Source organism: Triticum urartu, chromosome 7A (assembly GCF_056163025.1).
Source record: "Triticum urartu cultivar PI428250 chromosome 7A, HENAU_Tu73, whole genome shotgun sequence".
Taxonomy (NCBI): Eukaryota; Viridiplantae; Streptophyta; class Magnoliopsida; order Poales; family Poaceae; genus Triticum; species Triticum urartu.
The window spans coordinates 744,064,547-744,087,211 of record NC_141879.1 but is presented as its reverse complement, the minus strand read 5'-3'; the positions used below and the strand labels follow the sequence as shown (position 1 = coordinate 744,087,211).

Sequence of the window (22,665 nt, the reverse complement as noted above, 5' to 3'; positions counted from 1 at the left end):
TTTGCTTCTGCTTCTTCAGACTCCTCACGGTGGCAATAAGCCTTCTGTGGAGGTCCTCTTGCTCCAAGTGCCTTTCCGGGATGATGTGTGCATCGTCGTCCGGACTGTTCTCCTCTCCGTATATAGGTTGATGAGCTTTACCCTCGGTGTCGCCGTGATGGGACAACGGCTCCGTACTATCTTCACCGTCCACTGGTTCATCCTGCTCTATCGCTGGGTCCATGTGGTCGTCGTTTGCTTTGGAGTCGACCGGGGTATTATTCTTTCTTGCGCTGTTATCGCTGTTTTTGCCGAGGCGGGATTTGGAGCGGCGCCTACGTCGTCGCTTTGGTTGCTTCTCGAGGGTATTATCCTTCGCTGCATCCTACCGTTCCTCATCATTGTTTTCTTTGGGTGTATCCACCATGTATATATCGTGTGATGAAGTGGCTGTCCTGTTCCTCTCCTGCATCGTCGTCCATACCGTCGATGTCTTCAGAGTTGAAATCAAGCATGTCGGTTAAGTCGTCGACAGTGGCTATTAAGTGGGTGATGGGTGGGGAACGAATTTCTTCGTCGTCCGCTTCCTACTCCAGCCAGTCATAGTTCGGCAGAGGGCCTCCTGACAAGCAAAGAGACCTTAATGAATTTAGCACATCGCCCAAGGGCGAGTGCTAAAAGATATCCACGGAGGAAAACTCCATGATCGGCGCCCAATCAGATTTGATAGGCACGGAAGCAGGCGGTTCGGAGCCCGTGGCCGGGGACGAATCCAAGGATCTGGCAACACAGGTCTCGTAGGAGGTGAAGTCAGTATTCGGCACTATCGCCGTTGAGTGTGCGGCCTCCGTGGCGGGGTCCATCCACCCGTCCTCGGACGGCGTTATCTGCTCCTGATCGAGGGCCGGAGTTGCCACAGGTGTGATCTACCGAACACTGTCTGGCGGCAGAGCTAAGCCATGCTCGTCGTGACTGTGTGGCGCACCTGACACTAGCTCGAATCCGTCGAAGATCAAGTCTCCGCGGATGTCTGCGGTATAGTTTAAGTTTCCAAACCTGACCTGATGGCCAGGGGCGTAGCTCTCGATCTGCTCCAGATGGCCAAGCGAGTTGGCCCACAGTGCGAAGCCGCCGAATACGACGATCTGTCCGGGGAGAAAAACCTCACCCTGGATCGCATCGTTGCCGATGATCGAAGGAGCCATGAAGCCTTATGGTGACGACATAGTGGAACTCTCAATGAAAGCACCAATATCGGTGTCAAAACTAGCGGATCTCGGGTAGGGGGTCCCAAACTGTGCGTCTAAGGCGGATGGTAACAGAAGGCGGGGGACACAATGTTTCCCCAGGTTCGGGCCCTCTTGATGGAGGTAATACCCTACTTCCTGCTTGATTGATCTTGATGATATGAGTATTACAAGAGTTGATCTACCACGAGATCGTAGAGGCTAAACCCTAGAAGCTAGCCTATGATTATGATTGTTCTTGTCCTACGGACTAAACCCTCCGGTTTATATAGACACCAGAGGGGGCTAGGGTTACACAAAGTCGGTTACAAGGGAGGTGATCTACATATCTGAATTGCCAAGCTTGCCTTCCACACAAAGGAGAGTCCCACCCGGACACAGGACGAAGTCTTCAATCTTGTATCTTCACAGTCCAACAGTCCAGCCAAAGTATATAGTCCGGCTGTCCGAGGACCCCCTAACCCAGGACTCCCTCAGCAAGGTCCATGTTATACTAGCGTATTATGGATTAAAGGACGACCACTTCTAGATTAGATAGTTCATAGATAGTACAGGATATGCGTGTAATAAATGGGATCACTGATATATTAGGATGTAATCAATGTGATCAACAAAGGATTTGGACGCAATTAACAACCAAACAAATTTGACCACAATTATTTTGTATATTAGAGTAAAACTTAGTTGGGTTTAACTCCCATTAATACTTCTAGATAAGGATATGGATATAGTCAAATGGCAATCATTTAATATTTCAATTTTTGTAAGTGTTAATAGTTCTATATATGGATGTGAATACTTACATCATAAGAAAGACATATCAGTGGTTGCAAAGAAGGATGTCAATGCATTCACATATGTATATTTGGACGAGAGTTAATAGTATCCATAAACTAGCACCTTTTATGAGTTATGTATGTTAATTCTTACTAAATACTTACATAGTCTTAGCATAGTCAAATAGCACTCCCATACAACCCTTTTATTCTATATAAGGGGAGTACATCTTCTCATATCCTACACCAATATGCTGTTAGCCAACAGTACCTGTAAATCTCTAGTTTTCTGTAGATACTTGTGCTTCCTATTTGTAGTAGTAAGTTTCTTCCTCTTTGTCCACAATAGTATGCCGAGGAAAGAGCGGCGGTCAGGTGTGGCATACATCAAGAATGACAAAGACCGTGATCTCACCTTCTACAAGCGACGTTCCGGTTTGTTCAAGAGGGCGACTGACATCTCTGCCCTCACCAGGGCTAGGGTTGCAGTCGTCCTAGAGACAAACAATGGAAAGATGCACTCATTTGGCACACCATTGGCTGATCCCATTGTTGATTCTTTCCTATTTGGAGCTCCACCAGCAGTTCCCTGCACCAATGAGGCAATCACTGCTAGGATTGGAAGCCTACAAAACGAGGTGGCTCAGTTGGACATGGAGAACATGAACGAGGAAGACCGAAACAAACTTCCATCCTTCATATGAAAAGCATCCAAGAAGAGAATCCAAGTATGGTGGCAAATCTTATCTTCATGAAGGAACAAGATCTCGGTCTTGAAGATCTAAATAAGCTCTTCAGTGAGCTCTCTCGGGTCCAAAAAGACATTAGATGCCGGCTACCTCCATTGCATGGTCGTGAAGCCAAGACCAGTGGCACATGTGTAGCACAAGATCTGCAAGTACCAAGTGTTCTGCTGACAGATCATTTGGGTACTACTCATTCACTAATGCAGCCATCGTGGCCTCACAATCTCTCACAACTCCAGCCACCTGCAGATCCACTACCATCACCACCAGAACAAACTTCGGTACCACTTTTTCCTATGCAGGTACCACAAATGTTTGACTTTGCGCCACCATCTTTAGCTCCACACTTGGCTTCCCATTTCCAACCCATACCAAATCAGGTACATGAGCAAACTCATCCTGAGGAGTTGCATGTTCAGAACTATGAAAGTCCTTGCAACATAGTGCAACCACAACAAAGTGATGCAAACCACGACTCAACGTCTGGGCAGAATTTGGAGGCCTCTCCACTGTTGGTGTACTCAAGTGGCAATGCTTTTTCTATTGATGACCCATTTAACACTGAACAATGGCGTCATGCTCTATCAGATCAGGCATTCTACAATAGTTTCCTTGGGATGGATGATTACTTAGGCTCTAGCGGTACCGATCTAGGACAGTCTTCCATGGTAAATGGTGGATGGGTTGATGTGCCGCCCTCTTCCACTGGACAAGATATTGATGGTCTTATATACTATGGAGAGCTTTTGTAGATGCTATTTAGCGCTTACATTTAAGAGCTATATTGAAATAAAATATATTTGTTTCCAAATTCATTATCCTTTGGACTATTTTCTTAATTAGGATCTTTGGGAAAAATATGCATGCTAAGTGTTCCAGGTCTTGGTTCATGATGTGTTTTCATCAATACCTACAGTTTTGTTTTTTTATTGTTGTTTAGATTATTTTCATCTTACAAATGAAGGAAGTGGAACATGTATTCCAACAACGCACCTCTTATAATATTGTGAGGCAAACATTAGCGTGTCAACTAAAAACATAAGCCATGCTCATTAAATAAATAAATTAAAAGATAGAAAACAAATCCAAACTTCAACTCAAGAGACTAGAGAATCCATTACTTCTGATTGCATAACACTACCAAGAACAACAACTGCACCTCATATTAATTAATGAATATGAGAAATCATGGTTTTCTTAATAGACGTGAATAGACCGTTGGGCAGCGACGGTGATCGGCAATATTTATGGTTGGGATTCTTTACCGTTTGGCACCTTTCCAAAAGAGCTAAAAATCAGATGCTTTGTTTCCATCTAACCCAGATATAAATTGATACATATCTACTGTTGGGAATGGGACATTCCGTTAACAGCATATACAACCGGGATTTGGCAAATCCAATCCCTCAAACCCCCGGACACGTCAATTACCATATCTCAAATCCATACAAACTCATGCAACTACGTTGATTCACACACATCGTCCGACTACTCCATCACACTACACTAAACATGCCATCGGACTAGCAAAATTTGGCATGCATGACTGCCCTTGCCCTTCCCGACGCCTTCGCTGTCCTCGCGGAAGTACCGGTCGAAGAAGCAGTACAGATCGAGCTGGATCTGCTCGTCGCCGGTGCTGACCTCGCCGTCGCCTTCGGTGGCAGTCCAGCCATGGCACGGACCGCCCGATTCTTCTCTCGGGCGAGGGCACGCGTGTTCCTCAGCAGCCGTTTCTTCACAATGCGGGTGCTGATGGCTTCTCCCGTGCGGCCGCCTGCGCCGCCGTATCAGCCGCCTCCACCGCCGCCACTTTCGCCGCTATACGGGCCTCGGCGGCCCTTATCCTTTCCTTCCCACAGCGGGCCGCCCGTTACCGGTGGGACTCATAGCCTGCCCGGCCGGTGATGAGGAAGGAGAGGTGTTCCGGCTGCCGGGACAACGAGGATTTAGCACCAGAGGACCCGAGTGCCCGGTGAGGCGACGCTAAGGCGTCGCGGCGCGCGGACGGATCCGTCTGCCGGCCGGGCACTATCATTGTCAGCGGCGGAGTGCAATGCGGATTGCCATTGCCTCTTCCAACCCACACGGGATGACACCCCGATCGACGGATCCTGACTGGTCAGAGTCTGATCCACTGCTTGCCATGGCGGAGAAGGCCGGAAACCGCCGGAGGTGAGCTGGGGTGGCGGAGGGGAGTGGAGTGAAGTGGCTAGGGTTTGCTCAGGCGAGATGATGGCGACGAATATAAGTAGGGTCGGGTGGGCCAGCATGGTCCGGGTTCGACGTGGTAGGCGTGCCCGGGTGCCCCATATTTGTCCTGGATATGGTGGATGCTGATCAGCCTGGGCGTTTGAGGCCCGTTTGAGTCGTCTGTCTGGATCGAAAAAACATGATCAATCAGTGAACAGGCGGCCTGCCCCGCGCGTATGAGGCGGGTTTGAGAGGTCCGGCTGTAGATGCTCTAACTACTCCAATTTGTTAGTCAACCCTTTATACCATAGTTTTAAACGAGTGAAGTTGTCGGTTCAAGTTTTCATCGATTGATTGGACCGAAGTTCACCGGTTTGTCATCCGGTTTTTTAAAGCTACAAAAAGTATTTTATTTAGTAGTAAAAAATGGTTAAATAAGCTCATTTCCATTTCTTTTACAGCATCATGTACTTTTTTTGGGGAATGAGTTTTTTGAGGTTTTTTTGGGAATGAGTGGATGACAGCAACGTGGACTAGGCCGCTGTCTGCTGGTAGTCGAGCAAACGGCCACGCACGTATTGAGACGGCCCACTTTGGCAGGTTTTTATCCAATCTAATGTGATTGTGATGCGTTTACGGCGCCGATGTGGGCAAATCCTATTTAGCGCTGCAGGCGCCTGTTAATGTGTATTCTGCAAATGAGCTGGGCCGACCCATATAATTTGTTTTCCAAACGCAAAAAATGAGCATGATCCCGGTTTCGAACCGGCAACCACTTCATGGTGAGGCTTCGTTCCAGCCGCCAGGCTAAGCACCACTGCGCCAGTAATTGACTGATTGTTCTCTTTTTCTCTTATTCTTTACTTCGGTTCTGCTTTTTTCTTCTTTCTTTTTCATTTTTTCTTCTGCTTTTCTGTCTCTTCTTTTTGTTTTCTTTATTGCGTCCTTTTTAGAATTCATGAACCCTTTTTTTTCTAAATTGATAAACTCTTTTTATAATTCGATGAACGCTTTTCAAATTCCATGAACTTTCTTAAAATTCGATGAACTTTTTTTTCAAATCCGATGAACTTTTCTAAATTCGATGAACTTCTTCAAAATTTAGTGAAAATTTTCAAATTCGGTGAACTTTTTTCTAATTCGTGATGGTTTTTGAATCTGTGGACATTGCATTTTTGTTCACGTTTATGCTTGAAAAGAAATCAAGTTTTCTAAATAGCGCGGCTACTATTTTGTTATTGAAATCTACGTGCACCAATATTACAACGAAGGCATTGTAGCACAAGTGGTCAGCCGAACGCGCGTTCGACCCCTCCCCCTAGCCCTTCTTGGGTGTTTTTCGCACTATTTAATAATTTTTGCGCTGCTGTTTATGGGCCGGCCCACTGGCGTGCTGCAGTGAGCGCCAGTTGGCTCAACTCGCGCCTGAAGCGCTGATTAGGAGGTCCCCGCTATGTCTAGCTTTTAGCGAGATAGTAGCTCGAGGGATCCCGTAGTGGCCCTGCTAGTAGGGAGTCTTGCTATGTTTTGCTTGTTTATTTTTGATATATATATATATTTTATATTTCTAAATATTTTTGAGTATTATTTTATTTATTTATTTTATTTTATTTAGTTTTTAAAATGTTGATCAGCATTAAAATGTCTTCATGTAATGTAAAAAAGTTGTTTGCATAGTTTGTAGAAAATGTTCACAATATTCAAAAAATGATTATCATATTAGAAAGATGTTCATGTGTTTAAAAATAAGTTCACGGAATTTTTAAAAACAATTCATACAAAGTTAAAATTTGTTTGTGCAATCTTCAGAAAATGTTTCATACCATTGAAAAAAGGTTCATGAATTTGAAGAAAATTTCCTTAGTACTTAAAAACTGTTTGCACAACTAAAAATAATATTCATGGCATTTATGAAAAATGGTCATTGTGTGTTTAGGAAAATTTCACATTGTATTCTAAAGATGTTTAGTGTTGTAGGAGATATGCCCTAGAGGCAATAATAAATGCTATTACTTATCTCCATGTTCATAATTATGTTTATGTTCCATGCTATAACTGCTATGGTTCTCGAGTCTGCAATAACACGAGGCTCGGAGGAAGACTCATATGCATGTGTGGAATAATAAACGGTAAGAAGTATTCCTAGTCTGTCCTCTAAGACTAGCTCAAGTGTTGCATGATGATTTTGTTTTCCTGGTCATGGGCATGTCTATGCCAGCAACTTTGAGGGCACAATGTTAAGAGAACATTTGTGTTGAATCGACACAGATTGATGTTATGCTATGAGATTCGTTCGTCACAAGTTAATGGTACATAACACAGAGATGGTTAACGTTTGCATAATTCCTTAGACCATGAGAGTATCGAGTTTCTTCATACTTGCTTCATGAACTTTGGGGTTTGTTAAACGTCATCCGTAAATGGGTGGCTATTATGGCGGCTTACGGGTTCATGGAAAAGTGTGTCAAGTAACTTGATAGCTCAAGATTGGGATTTGCTCCTCCGACGATGGAGAGATATTCTCGGGCCCTCTCAGTGTTATGGTATCCATCATCGTCTGGCCAGACACAGTGTGATTTGATCACAGGGATGCCGCAACACGGAAACGAGAAAAGAGAACAAAACCGGTAACGAGGTAGCTAGCATAGTGGACAAGTCGTTGATCCACGGGGATGCAAGTAAATCCCACCTCGGGTATTTGTAACATATCACAAAGCAACAGGAATAGCACACGGCAACTGGAGGTTCACTCGAATATTCATTCGTGTGGGTATAGGGGTCAATATCGGTGTCCACGGCTCCGATGTTGATCATTGATCGGAAGGGGTTCCAGGTCATGTCTATACTTCACCGAACCTATAGGGTCACACGCTTAAGGGTCATCTATCTGCTGAATACTAGACACGGAGTCTGAGAGAAAGTCACCGGAAAAGTTTCGGAGACAACAGAAGAGTTCCGGAGAGAGAACACCGAAAGAGTTCCGGTAAAACCGAAAAGTTGTTTCGGAATATATTATTAGGTCAAAATGGTTTCGGCACTCTCCTGGAAATTCTTAGAGGGCCCCAGAATTGGTCTGGGAACTTTTGGGAATTTTCGGAGAGAAAAACCGAAAATGTTCCGGAGCTGCCGTAACCGCCGTTGTTACTTTTCGCTGATAAAAATCACCACACCAGAAATGTTTCGGATCATGCCCAGAAGAATTTTAGAGGGTGCCGGAAATGTTCTGGGACCTTCCGGAATTTTTCAGAAAAAATGTTTCGCGGAAAACATCTTGTCTCAGCATGAGGGGACAAGATCCCACGAATCGGGAGTTACATCTTTGGTGGCTTTTTGTCTAGGGAGCACCCATGTTTCTAGGAGACATGTTGGTGGCTTGTTGCCCCCCCCCCCATGGGAGGGGGCAAGTTTGTGGCTGGCCAAGGGGGTGCCTCCATGGTGTCCCCTTGGTGCCCCACTTGAGTTACCATTTCACCCTTCATGTGAGACATGTAGCATGGGTGTTTTGGTATTTCCTCCACCACCCCACCCCTTGCCTTGGCCTATAAAAGGAGGAGAAGGGGCTGCCATTCTCCTCATCCCTTCTCACATACAAGTGCCATGCAATGATCTGACTTCTCTCTCCCTCCCCGTGAAAGTTTCGTAGAGCCGAAAGGCTGTCTGGGTTCCGGCAGGAACTAGTTCTGGACGGCGAAGCTGCCGGATAGATGACACCGTATGTGTGCAACTCTGTAGAGAGATCGTAGTTTCGGTCTTACTTCGTGAGTGCCTCCCGGAGGGCTGTCCGTGTGACCGTCCGAGTTTCGAAGGTCCTCCCGAAGGGCTGTCTGAGTGACCGTTCGAGTTTCGAAGGTCCTCCCGAAGGGCTGTCCGAGTGACCGTTTGAGTTTCGAAGGTCCTCCCGAAGGGCTGCCTGAGGAGCAGATGAGGGTATACATCCTCGCGGTTGGGAGGTTGTAAATCCTAGCTGCGGGGATCTGCACCGCCGATCGTCATCGACTCTACTTCCCGCTGCGCTACGAGTTGGTAACGAAAAAGATCAAACCATGTATGCAGTCTCCATAGTGGTCCTGGGCTGGTGCATAGGTCGGAATTTTTTTGTTTTCTGCCGCGTTACCCTACAAGTGTACATTTGACAAATGTTCAAGGTGTATTTAAAAAAGTATTCAAATTGTATTTGAAAAGTGTTTAACGTGTATCCAAATAGGTTCAACATGTATATGCATTTTCCAATGTGTATTTAAATAAAGTCAACGTGTATTTGAAAAATGCAAAAAAGAGAGAAAGGAATGAAAAACATAAAATTCAATAATGAGACTGATGAAAACCAATAGAGAAAATAAACAGGAAATAAAAATGAAGTACACCAAGAAAACACCGAATAACAAAAAGGAAAAATAATAACTCGAAAGGTTCTAAAACTAGTTTTTTTTGTGAAACTGGTTCTAAAACAAATCTGTACCAGCCAGTACTACCTTTCCAAATCCGAACCATTGGGCCCACCCACTAAGGTGGGCTCAGAGGCGAGCTCAGGTTATATCTTGCAAGATATAGCTTTTTCTCTGTTGTACAGATCTATTTTTAGCTGTTTACTAGAAAACTTATTAAAAGGTTGCCTACTGTGAAAATTTTAACAAATGCTGATAAATTTTATTCATTTTCTACATATTTTCAAGAATTTTAATAAATGCTTCGAATTTTGAAAAACAATCCATGGATTTTAAGGTTTGCAACTTTATAAAAATATATTCTATAATTAAAATAAATGTTTAGGATGTTTAAAAATGCTCATCAAATTATAATTATTCCCCAATTAAAAATAATTTCTGAAAATTTTAAAATGTTCTCAAACTAAAAAAATCATGCTTTTTAAAAATAATATTAGCAAATAAAAAAAATCAATTGTGAATTTGTGAAAGAAAAACACTACCTCAATGGTCCAGCATGCATGCCTCTTCGGTGAGTTCCAGTAGACCAAGATTGTCCCAAACCTCCCTTGCAACATTACATTCAAATAGCACATGCTTTATATCTGCATAATAGACCGAGCACACTATACACAAATAGTTATTTGTTACAATATTCTCGTATGCTATGTATGTCATTTAGAGAAGCTTAAAAACATATTATACAATGAATTAGCTCTTAGCCTAACAAGTAACGTTTACATGCTCTTAAATTAATGCGATGGTTAAAATTAAACTAGAAAATATAAGAGATGACATCTAGTACATTGGATAGCATTGTCTTATCTTCTTTTCTTGAGAGACCTTCTCTTAGGTAAGAGATGGCAAGCCTTTTTTTTCCTCCATTCACTCTCGTTTAACTCATCAATGATCTTAGGTGACATTGCAAATATAGCAACATTGTACACGACCAAAGGTAGCTTGCTCTGTATGAGTGTGTCATGTGGGAGGGCTGATGTAGGATGCACTGATGATGGCCCACATGACTCGAAACGACAACAGATGTATCATTGGCAGTGCTAATGATACCTGTCATTGTTGGCACTGACATGCGGAGTACTACCAGTGAAATATTATATGTTAGGGTTATATTTTCGAAATTTATGTAATACAAATAATATTTAAAATATTCCCCCAAATGACAGGGAGTACCTTGCTTGTGTCCATCTAGTGGCCCCACAACCACCCGAAATCAGAACGGAGTACCTCGCTTTTGTACACCCCAAAGAGTGCCACCAAAGTATTAATGAGCCATAGAGAAAGACATCCATTTATTCGTTTTAGATGAGCCCAGATTATTGTGTAACTATCTCGTGCCCTGGAGCCATCCACCCTATATGGATAGGAAATCATGGAATACCTTGCTTTCCATCCAGTTGTCCAACCAAATGATACCATCAAGTGTTAATGAGCCCTAGATAAAGATATCGATATATTTGTGCAAGTCACCATTTTAGCATGGATTAATGTGCATGTGGCTCAGTATCTGAAGATGCCCACCTCACGCTTCCGGACAACCTAGTCGAAATGTGGAAGAATTAAAGAGCCAAAAAGAAAGACATGGATTTATTTGTGCTAGTCATCGTTTCCGTTTGGATTAATGCACATATTACCGGGAGCCATCCGCCTTAAATCGGCAGGAACCAGGGAGTACCTTGCTTCTATCTAGTTGTCTAGCCGAATAGTACCATCAATCATTTGTTGTAGAGAAAGACATCAATTTATTCGTGCTAGTCACTAGACAGATGGCTAGATGCCAAGAGTTGTGCCCTCAAATTGACAAGGAGTACATTACTTCTGTCTGGCTCTCCAACCGAATAGTACCATGAATTATTAATAACCCTTAGAGAAAGACAAGTATTTATTCATGCTTGTCACCATTTTAGCTTGGATTAACACGCCAATGGCGACATAGTGGGAGTCGCCCATTTGTAATTGGTAGGAAGAACCTCGCTTCTGTTCAGCTACCCAGCAGAAGAGTGTCATCAAGTAATACTGAGCGATAGAGAAAGCCATCAATTTATTCGTGCTAGTCACCATTTTAGCTTGGACGTCGAACCAATAGGAACCAAGGAGTACCTTGTGTCTATCTGGTTATCTAGGAGAACAATATTGCCGAGTATTAGCGAACCCTAGAAAAACATCAATTTATTCATGCCAGTTGATATGTCCTATACGTATTTATAAATGTTTATTGTTTCATGCTATAATTATATCATGATGGCATAGTATTGGCATCAAATTTTATATTTTTCTTGATTAACCTATTAATTCAGTGCAAAGTGCCAGTTGTTGTTTTTTGGATTCTTTAAAAAATGAACTTTTCAGGGACCAAAGAACTGAAAAAACACACCAAGTTTCATGAAGAAATGAAGCCGGAGGGACATGGACCCACCTGGACACTAGGCCACATGCCATTGATCGGCACTAGCATCCAAGGGGGAGCATGGCCGCCATAGAGGTCGCCTCCATCGCCTCTTTCTTCCGCTGCCTTTATATACTCCCGAAAACCTCAAAAATATTAACAGAGGATTTTTGCGCCGCCCACCTCTCTGCTCCGTGAATATCCAATCAGGTACTCTACCGAGGAGGAATACATCACAGAGATCATTTATATGAACATTGCTGCCACCGTGTTCATGTGTGAGTAGTCCTTATTGTATTATGGGAAACGTAACTATTTTTCCCTTATAATATGGCATCAGCCCACATCTTAATAAGATGGCATCAACCCACGTCCTAATAAGTTGGATGAAGCATTTTTTCTTATAATGGCAATGGTGGGTAATTATTTCACTTAAAACTATTCTAATGGTTATAAAATTCCAGCCTATTAAATAGACAGTCGAATGATTTTATTTTTTGAGGGGTTTTCTAGCATTTTTTATCTTTTTTCTGGGGAGCCCGTCGATTACTTATAATATATAATAGATAGATAGTCAGATGTTTTTTGTTTTGAGGGATTTTCTAGCATTTTTATCCTTTTCTGGTGAGCCCATCAATTACTTTTAACATATAATATATTAGGTTGTGTTGGCTACTTCCAAAAAAGCCTTGTACATATTATTTTATGGGCCACAAAAAACTAGGGCCCAAGATATACATGTGTAACCAATAAAAACACATCTTCCATGGGAACTGGGCTTACCAAGGAGGCAGGTCGATGCTCAGAGTAACATATGTGTTATACCATGACATACCAAATGTCTTGCTATTTTCTAGTTTCTCTGAGTGTATCTTTCCTAGTTGGTATCTCAGTTTCTATGTTAAGTCCCAAAGCAAGGTCCATGTTATACTGGCGTATTATGGATTAAAGGACGACCACTTCTAGATTAGATAGTTTATAGCTAGTACATGATATGGATGTAATCAATGTGATCACTGATATATTAGGATGCAATCAATGTGATCAACAAAGGATTTGGACGCAATTAACAACCAAGTAATTTTGACCACCATTATTTTGCATATTAGAGTAAAACTTAGTTGGGTTTAACTCACATTAATACTTCTAGATAAGGATATGGATGTAGTCAAATGGCAATCATTTAATATTTCTATTTTTAGAAGTGTTAATAGTTCTCTATATGGATGTGAATACTTACATCATAAGAAAGACATATGAGTGGTTGCAAAGAAGGATGTCAATGCATTCTCATATGTATATTTGGACGATAGTTAATAGTATCCATAAACTAGCACCTTTTATGAGTTATGTATGTTAATTCTTACTAAAGATTTACATAGTCTTAGCATAATCAAATAGCACTCCCATACAACCCTTTTATTCTATATAAGGGGAGTACATCTTCTCATATCCTACACCAATATGTGGTTAGCCAACAGTACCTATAAATCTCTAGTTTCTTGTAGATACTTGTGCTTCCTATTTGTAGTAGTAAGTTTCTTCCTCTTTGTCCACATTAGTATGCAGAGGAAAGAGCGGCGGTCAGGTGTGGCATACATCCATAATGACAAAGACCGTGATCTCACCTTCTACAACCGACGTTCCGGTTTGTTCAAGAGGGCGACTGACATCTCTGCCCTCACTAGGGCTAGGGCTGCGGTCGTCCTAGAGGCAAACAATGGAAAGATGCACTCATTTGGGACGCCATTGGCCGATCCCATTGTTGATGCTTTCCTATTTGGAGCTCCACCAGCAGTTCCCTCCGCCGACGAGCCAACCACTGGTAGGATTGGAAGCCTACAAAATGAGGTGGCTCAATTGGACATGGAGAACATGACCATGGAAGAAAAAAAACCAACTTTCCATCCTTCGTATGAAAAATATCCAAGAAGAGAATCCAGGTATGGTGGCAAATCTAAACTCCACGAAGGAACAAGATCTTGATACGTCTCCAACGTATCTATAATTTTTGATTGCTCTATGCTATGTTATCTACTGTTTTGGGCAATATTGGGCTTTATTATCCACTTTTATATTATTTTTGGGACTAACCTATTAACCGGAGGCCCAGCCCAGAACTGCTGTTTTTTTTGCCTATTTTAGTGTTTCGAAGAAAAGGAATATCAAACGGAGTCGAAACGGAACGAAATCAACTGGAGAAGTTATTTTTGGAAGGAAAGTTACCGGATGGACTTGGACCCCACGTCAGGAGCCAAGGGAGGTGCTCACGAGGGTGGGGGGCGCGCCCCCCTAGGGCGCGCCCCCTGCCTCGTGAGGCCCCTGAAGCTCCACCGACGTACTTCCTGCAGCCATATATACTCACGTACCCTAAAACTTCCAGAACACACAGTAGATCGGGAGTTCCGCCGCTAGAAGCCTCCGTAGCCACCGAAAACCAATCTAGACCCGTTCCGGCAACCTGCCGGAGGGGGAATCCTTCTCCGGAGGCCATCTTCATCATCTCGGTGCTCTCCATGACGAGGAGGGAGTAGTTCTCCCTCGGGGCTGAGGGTATATACTAGTATCTATGTGTTTGATCTCTCTCTCTCTCTCTCTCTTGTGCTCTTGATTTGGCATGATCTTGATGTATTGCGAGCTTTGCTATTATAGTTGGATCTTATGTTCCCCCCCCTCTTCTCTCTTGTAATGAATTGAGTTTCCCCTTTGAAGTAATCTTATCGGATTGAGTCTTTAAAGATTTGAGAACACTTGATGTATGTCTTGCCGTGCGTATCTATGGTGACAATGGGATACCACGTGATTCACTTGATGTATGTTTTGGTGACCAACTTGCGGGTTCCACCCATGAACCTATCCATAGGGGTTGGCACACGTTTTCGTCGTGATTCTCCGGTAGAACTTTGGGGCACTCTTTGAGGTCCTCTGTGTTGGTTGAATAGATGAATCTGAGATTGTGTGACGCTTATCGTATAATCATACCCACGGATACTTGAGGTGACATTGGAGTATCTAGGTGACATTAGGGTTTTGGTTGATTTGTGTCTTAAGGTGTTATTCTAGTACGAACTCTAGGGCTGTTTGTGACACTTATAGGAATAGCCCAACGGATTGATTGGAAAGAATAACTTTGAGGTGGTTTCGTACCCTACCATAATCACTTCGTTCGTTCTCCGCTATTAGTGACTTTGGAGTGACTCTTTGTTGCATGTTGAGGGATAGTTATGTGATCCAATTATGTTAGTATTGTTGAGAGGACTTGCACTAGTGAAAGTATGAACCCTAGGCCTTGTTTCCACACATTGCAATACCGTTTACGCTCACTTTTATCATTAGTTACCTTGCTGTTTTTATATTTTCAGATTACAAAAACTATTATCTACTATCCATATTGCACTTGTATCACCATCTCTTTGCCGAACTAGTGCACCTATACAATTTACCATTGTATTGGGTGTGTTGGGGACACAAGAGACTCTTTGTTATTTGGTTGCAGGGTTGCTTGAGAGAGACCATCTTCATCCTACGCCTCCTATGGATTGATAGACCTTAGGTCATCCACTTGAGGAAAATTTTCTACTGTCCTACAAACCTCTACACTTGGAGGCCCAACAACGTCTACAAGAAGAAGGTTGTGTAGTAGACATCAAGCTCTTTTCTGGCGCCGTTGCCGGGGAGGTGAGTGCTTGAAGGTATATCTTTAGATCTTGCAATCGAGTCTTTTAGTTTCTTGTTTTATCACTAGTTTAGTATATAAAAGAAAATTACAAAAAAATGGAATTAAGTTTGCCTCATACACTTCATCTTTTTAATATCTTTCGTGAGTATGATGGAAAGGAAAATTTTGCTCAAGTGCTAGAAGAAGAATGCATTAGAATGTTTGGAACTAAATATTTGAATGATGAGCATGATTGCAATGTTGTTAGTACGAATTCTTTGAATATCCATGACACTAATGATGATCGCACTAGTTATGATGAAAATGTCTCCTATAAACATGTCAATTTTTGTGGAGTGCATTGGGTTTGTAAGTACACACCAAATAGAGAAGATAGATATTGCAAGAAGCATAAGTACTTAGAAACTAAATTGTTGCAAGAAGAGCTAGATGATTGTGCTGAAAATTTTAATTTTCTTGGCCATACTTGTGAGCTTTGTAATTAATGTGGTCATTTAATTATCCGATGCAAATTGTTTCATGATCTAATCGTGTCCAAAAATTGTGATGACTTGATTTCCCTTGCACATTATAATGAACTTAGTTTGCTTATGGGCTACGAAGAAATGAAACGTATAACTAAGGATATTCCAAAATTTGCCCTTGATAGAGTTCTTCATTTTGACCTAGAGGAAATTTATATGTATTGTGCAGTGAATTGCATTGAAAATCCTTATATTGCCAATTACATAAAGAAAAGAAAACAAATAGAAGATGAAGAGAATACTAATGAAAGGGAAGAGACTTCCCGATATCCTCCTATTATTTCTTATGATAAATCAGGTAACGAGGAGGAGCCTCCTATTCAACCAATCTCATTAATAAGGAGCTCCAAAAATAGGATTGAACCCACACATGATGTGGTGAAGAAGAAGAAAAGAAAAAGGAAGAGAGGTAAAAAGATATCTCTCCCAAATAATGCTGCTCCTATTACTATTGTGCCTCATGAAAATATAATTGTGGAAGATAATGATACTTCTTATGATCTTGAAAATCTTTTTGGCACTTGCTTGGACGAATATGATAATTGCTATACTATTGGTGCTATCCATACTATTAATGATGAGAGTGATTATGCTTATGATATGAAAAGGCCCAAGCTTGGGGATGCTATGTTTGACGAAGATGATGTTTTTGAGAATATATTTGCTGCAATTAATGTTTGTCCCAAGCTTGGGGGTGCTATGATTAATGAAGATGATATTTTTAGTATCCCAAGTTTTTATATGCAAATTTATAATGATAATAACATGCCTCCTACTTATGATAATTATTGTGATGATACATGTGCTATAAAAAGTAGTGAGGATTATATTTATAAAACTTGTAATGATTATGGTTACCCCTTTTCTGAACATTACTCTTTTAATGTGGAAACAATTTATAGTATCCAAGTCTCTTATGATACTCCCACTATCCCGAATGAGAAGAATTTTGCTTATGTGAAGAGTAATAAAATTTCTATGCTTGTAGATCATGAAAAGAATGCTTTAGGTGCTGGTTATATTGTTGAATTCATTCATGATGCTACTGAAAATTATTATGAGGGAGGAACATATGCTTGTAGGAATTGCAATAATATCAAGTTTCCTCTCTATGTGCTTAAAGTTTTGAAGTTATGCTTTTTTTTACCCTCCTATGCTAGTTGATTATTGTTCCCACAAGTTGTTTGCTCACAAAATCCCTATGCATAGTAAGTGGGTTAGGCTTAAATGTGCTAGTCATATTCTTCATGATGCTCTCTTTATGTTTCAATTCTTATCTTTTATGTGAGCATCGTTGAAATCATCATGCCTAGCTAGGGGCGTTAAACGATAGCGCTTGTTGGGAGGCAACCCAATTTTATTTTTATTCCTTGCTTTTTGATCCTGTTTAGTAATAAATAATTTATCTAGCCTCTGTTTTGGTTGAGTTTTTATGTTTTAATTAGTGTTTTTTCCAAGTAGAACTGTTGAGAAGACTTGGGGAAAGTCTTGTTGATCTTGCTGTAAAAAACAGAAACTTCAGCACTCACGAGAATTGCTGCCATTTTTTATTGGAGAGTGATATTTAGTTAATTATTTTTGAATATGATTAATAGATAAATTCCTCAGGTCCATCAATTTATTTTAGAATTTTTTGGGTTCCAGATCTTGCGCTAGCTACAGATTACTACAGACTGTTCTGTTTTTGACAGATTCTGTTTTTCGTGTGTTGTTTGCTTATTTTGATGAATCTATGGCTAGTAAAATAGTTTATAATCCATAGAGAAGTTGGAATACAGTAGTTTTAACACCAATATAAATAAAGAATGAGTTCATTACAGTACCTTGAAGTGGTCTTTTGTTTTCTTTCGCTAACAGAGCTCACGAGTTTTCTACTTTAAGTTTTGTGTTGTGAAGTTTTCAAGTTTTGGGTAAAGATTTGATGGATTATGGAACAAGGAGTGGCAAGAGCCTAAGCTTGGGGATGCCCATGGCACCCCCAAGATAATCTAAGGACACCTAAAAGCCTAAGCTTGGGGATGCCCCGGAAGGCATCCCCTCTTCCGTCTACTTCTATCGGTAACTTTACTTGGAGCTATATTTTTATTCACCACATGATATGTGTTTTGCTTGGAGCGTCTTTTATGATTTGAGTCTTTGCTTGTTAGTTTACCACAATCATCCTTGCTGTACACACCTTTTGAGAGAGCCATAAATGATTTGGAATTTGATATAATACTCTAAGTGCTTCACTTATATCTTTTGAGCTTTATAATTTTGCTCTAGTGCTTCACTTATATCTTTTAGAGCATGGTGGTGGATTTGTTTTATAGAAACTATTGATCTCTCATGCTTCACTTAGATTATTTTGAGAGTCTTAATAGCATGGTAATTTTCTTAAAATCCCAATATGCTTGGTATGCAAGATTAATAATAAAATTTTCTTTTGAGTGTGTTGAATACTAAGAAAAGTTTGATGCTTGATGATTGTTTTGAGATATGGAGGTAATAATATCAAAGTCATGCTAGTTGAGTAGTTGTGAAATTGAGAAATACTTGTGTTGAAGTTTGCAAGTCCCATAGCATGCACGTATGGTAAACGTTATGCAACAAATTTGAAACATGAGGTGTTATTTGATTGTCTTCCTTATGATTGGCGGTTGGGGACGAGCGATGGTCTTTTCCTACCAATCTATCCCCCTAGGAGCATGCGCGTAGTGCCGAGGTTTTGGATGACTTGTAGATTTTTGCAATAAGTATGTGAGTTCTTTATGACTAATGTTGAGTCCATGGATTATACGCACTCTCACCCTTCCATCCTTGCTAGCCTCTTCGGTACCGTGCATTGCCCTTTCTCACATTGAGAGTTGGCGCAAACTTCGCCGGTGCATCCAAACCCTGTGATATGATACGCTCTTTCACACATAAACCTCCTTATATCTTCCTCAAAACATCCACCATACCTACCTATTATGGCATTTCCATAGCCATTTCGAGATATATTGCCATGCAACTTTCCATCATTCCGTTCATCATGACACATTCATCATTGTCATATTACTTAGCATGATCATGTAGTTGACATAGTATTTGTGGCAAAGCCACCGTTCATAATTCTTTCATACATGTCACTCTTGGTTCATTGCATATCCCGGTACACCGCTGGAGGAATTCATATAGAGTCATCTTTGTTCTAGTATCGAGTTGTAATCATTGAGTTGTAAATAAATAGAAGTGTGATGATCATCATTATTAGAGCATTGTCCCAAGTGAGGAATAAAAAAAGGCCATAAAAAAAGAGAAGGCCCAAAAAATGAGAAAAAAAAGAGAGAAGGGACAATGCTACTATCCTTTTACCACACCTGTGCTTCAAAGTAGCACCATGATCTTCATGGTAGAGAGTCTCTCATGTTATCACTTTCATATACCAGTGGGAATTTTTCATTATAGAACTTGGCTTGTATATTCCAACAATGGATCTCCTCAAGTGCCCTAGGTCTTCGTGAGCAAGCAAGTTGGATGCACACCCACTAGTTTCTTTTGTTGAGCTTTCATACATTTATAACTCTAGTGCATCCGTTGCAAGGCAATCCCTACTCCTTGCATTAACATGAATCGGTGGGCATATCCATAGCCCATTGATAAGCCTCGTTGATGTGAGACTTTCTCCTTTTTTGTCTTCTCCACATAACCCCCCTCATTATATTCTATTCCACCCATAGTGCTATGTCCATGGCTCGCGCTCATATATTGCGTGAAAGTTTATAGGTTTGAGATTACTAAAGTATGAAACAATTGCTTGGCTTGTCATCGGGGTTGTGCACGATGAGAGCATTCTTGTGTGACGAAAATGAAACATGACTAAACTATATGATTTTGTAGGGATGAACTTTCTTTGGCCATATTATTTTGAGAAGACATAATTGCTTAGTTAGTATGCTTGAAGTATTATCATTTTTATGTCAATATGAACTTTTGTCTTGAATCTTTCGGATCTGAATATTCATACCACAATTAAGAAGAATTACATTAAAATTATGCCAAGTAGCACTCCGCATAAAAAATTCTCTTTTTATCATTTACCTACTCGAGGACGAGCAGGAATTAAGCTTGGGATGCTTGATACGTCTCCAACGTATCTATAATTTTTTGATTGCTCCATGCTATGTTATCTACTGTTTTGGGCAATATTTGGATTTATTATCCACTTTTACATTATTTTTGGGACTAACCTATTAACCGGAGGCCTAGCCCAGAGTTGTTGTTTTTTTTGCCTATTTCAGTGTTTCGAAGAAAAGGAATATCAAACGGAGTCGAAACGGAACGAAATCAACTAGAGAAGTTATTTTTGGAAGGAAAGCTACCGGATGGACTTGGACCCCATGTCAGGAGCCAAGGGAGGTGCTCACGAGGGTGGGGGGCGCCCCCCTAGGGCGCCCCCCTGCCTCGTGAGGCCCCCGAAGCTCCACTGATGTACTTCCTGCACCCATATATACTCACGTACCCTAAAACTTCCAGAACACACAATAGATCGGGAGTTCCGCCGCCAGAAGCCTCCGTAGCCACCGAAAACCAATCTAGACCCGTTCCGGCACCCTGCCAGAGGGGGAATCCTTCTCCGGTGGCCATCTTCATCATTCCGGTGCTCTCCATGACGAGGAGGGAGTAGTTCTCCCTCAGGGCTGAGGGTATGTACCAGTAGCTATGTGTTTGATCTCTCTCTCTCTCTCTCGTGTTCTTGATTTGGCATGATCTTGATGTATCGCGAGCTTTGCTATTATAGTTGGATCTTATGTTTCTCCTCCCCCTCTTCTCTCTTGTAATGAATTGAGTTTCCCCTTTGAAGTAATCTTATCGGATTGAGTCTTTAAAGATTTGAGAACACTTGATCTATGTCTTGCCGTGCGTATCTGTGGTGACAATGGGATACCACGTGATTCACTTGATGTATGTTTTGGTGACCAACTTGCGGGTTCCGCCCATGAACCTGTGCATAGGGGTTGGCACACGTTTTTGTCGTGATTCTCCAGTAGAACTTTGGGGCACTCTTTGAGGTCCTTTTTGTTGGTTGAATAGATGAATCTGAGATTGTGTGACGCTTATCGTATAATCATACCCACGGATACTTGAGGTGACATTGGAGTACCTAGGTGACATTAGGGTTTTGGTTGATTTGTGTCTTAAGGTGTTATTCTAGTACGAACTCTAGGGCTGTTTGTGACACTTATAGGAATAGCCCAACGGATTGATTGGAAAGAATAACTTTGAGGTGGTTTCGTACCCTACCATAATCACTTCGTTCGTTCTCCGCTATTAGTGACTTTGGAGTGACTCTTTGTTGCATGTTGAGGGATAGTTATGTGATCCAATTATGTTATTATTGTTGACAGAACTTGCACTAGTGAAAGTATGAACCCTAGGCCTTATTTCCTATCATTGCAATACCCTTTACGCTCACTTTTATCATTAGTTACCTTGCTGTTTTTATAATTTCAGATTACAAATACCTTTATCTACTATCCATATTGCACTTGTATCACCATCTGTTCGCCGAACTAGTGCACCTATACAATTTACCATTGTATTGGGTGTGTTGGGGACACAAGAGACTCTTTGTTATTTGGTTGCAGGGTTGCTTGAGAGAGACCATCTTCATCCTACGCCTCCTACAGATTGATAAACCTTAGGTCATCCACTTGAAGGAAATTTGCTACTGTCCTACAAACCTCTGCACTTGGAGGCCCAACAACGTCTACAAGAAGAAGGTTGTGTAGTAGACATCAGATCTAAGTCTTGAAGATCTGAACAAGCTCTTCAGTGAGCTCTCTCGGGTCCAAAAAGACATTAGATGCCGGTTACCTCCATTACATGGTCGTGAAGCCAAGACCGATGGCACATGTGTGTCACAGGATCTGCAACTACCAAGTATTCTACCGGCGGATCATTTGGGCACTACTCATTCACTTATGCAGTCAACATGGCCTCACAATCTCTCACAACTCCAGCTGCCTTCAGATCCACTACCATCACAACCAGAACAAACTTTGGCACCACTTTTTCCTATGTAGGTACCACAAATGTTCCATTCTGCACCACCATCTTTAGCTCCACACTTGGATTCCCATGTCCAACCCATACCAAATCAGGTACACGAGCAAACTCAACCAGAGGGGTTGCATGTTCAGAACTATGAAAGTCCTTGCAACATAGTGCAACCACAACAAAGTGATGCAAACCATGACTCAACATCTGGGCAGAATTTGGAGGCCTCTCCACTATTGGGATACTCAAGTGGCAATGCCTTTTCTATTGATGACCCATTTAACACTGAACAATGGGGTTATGCTCTATCAGATCAGTTATTCTACAATAGTTTCCTGGGGATGGATGATTACTTAGGCTCTAGCAGTACTAATCTAGGACAGTCTTCCATGGTAAATGGTGGATGGGTTGATGTGCCGCCTTCTTCCACTGGAAAAGATATTGATGGTCTTATATACTATGGAGAGCTTTTTAGATGCTATTTAGCGCTTACATTTAAGAGCTATATTGAAATAAAATATATTTGTTTCCAAATTCATTATCCTTTGGACTATTTTCTTAATTAGGATCTTTGGGAAAAATATGCATGCTAAGTGTTCCAGGTCTTGGTCCATGATGTGTTTTCATCAATACCTACAGTTTTGTTTTTTTATTGTTGTTTAGATTATTTTC

At 41.4% G+C, this 22,665-nt stretch overlaps 2 pseudogenes; both read left to right on the top strand.

The window, feature by feature from the left end:
- The first annotated feature begins 2,253 nt into the window (after window positions 1-2,253).
- Window positions 2,254-3,500, top strand: LOC147962636 (uncharacterized; annotated as a pseudogene).
- A 9,832-nt stretch (window positions 3,501-13,332) lies between these two features.
- Window positions 13,333-22,559, top strand: LOC147962635 (uncharacterized; annotated as a pseudogene).
- Window positions 22,560-22,665: the final 106 nt, after the last annotated feature.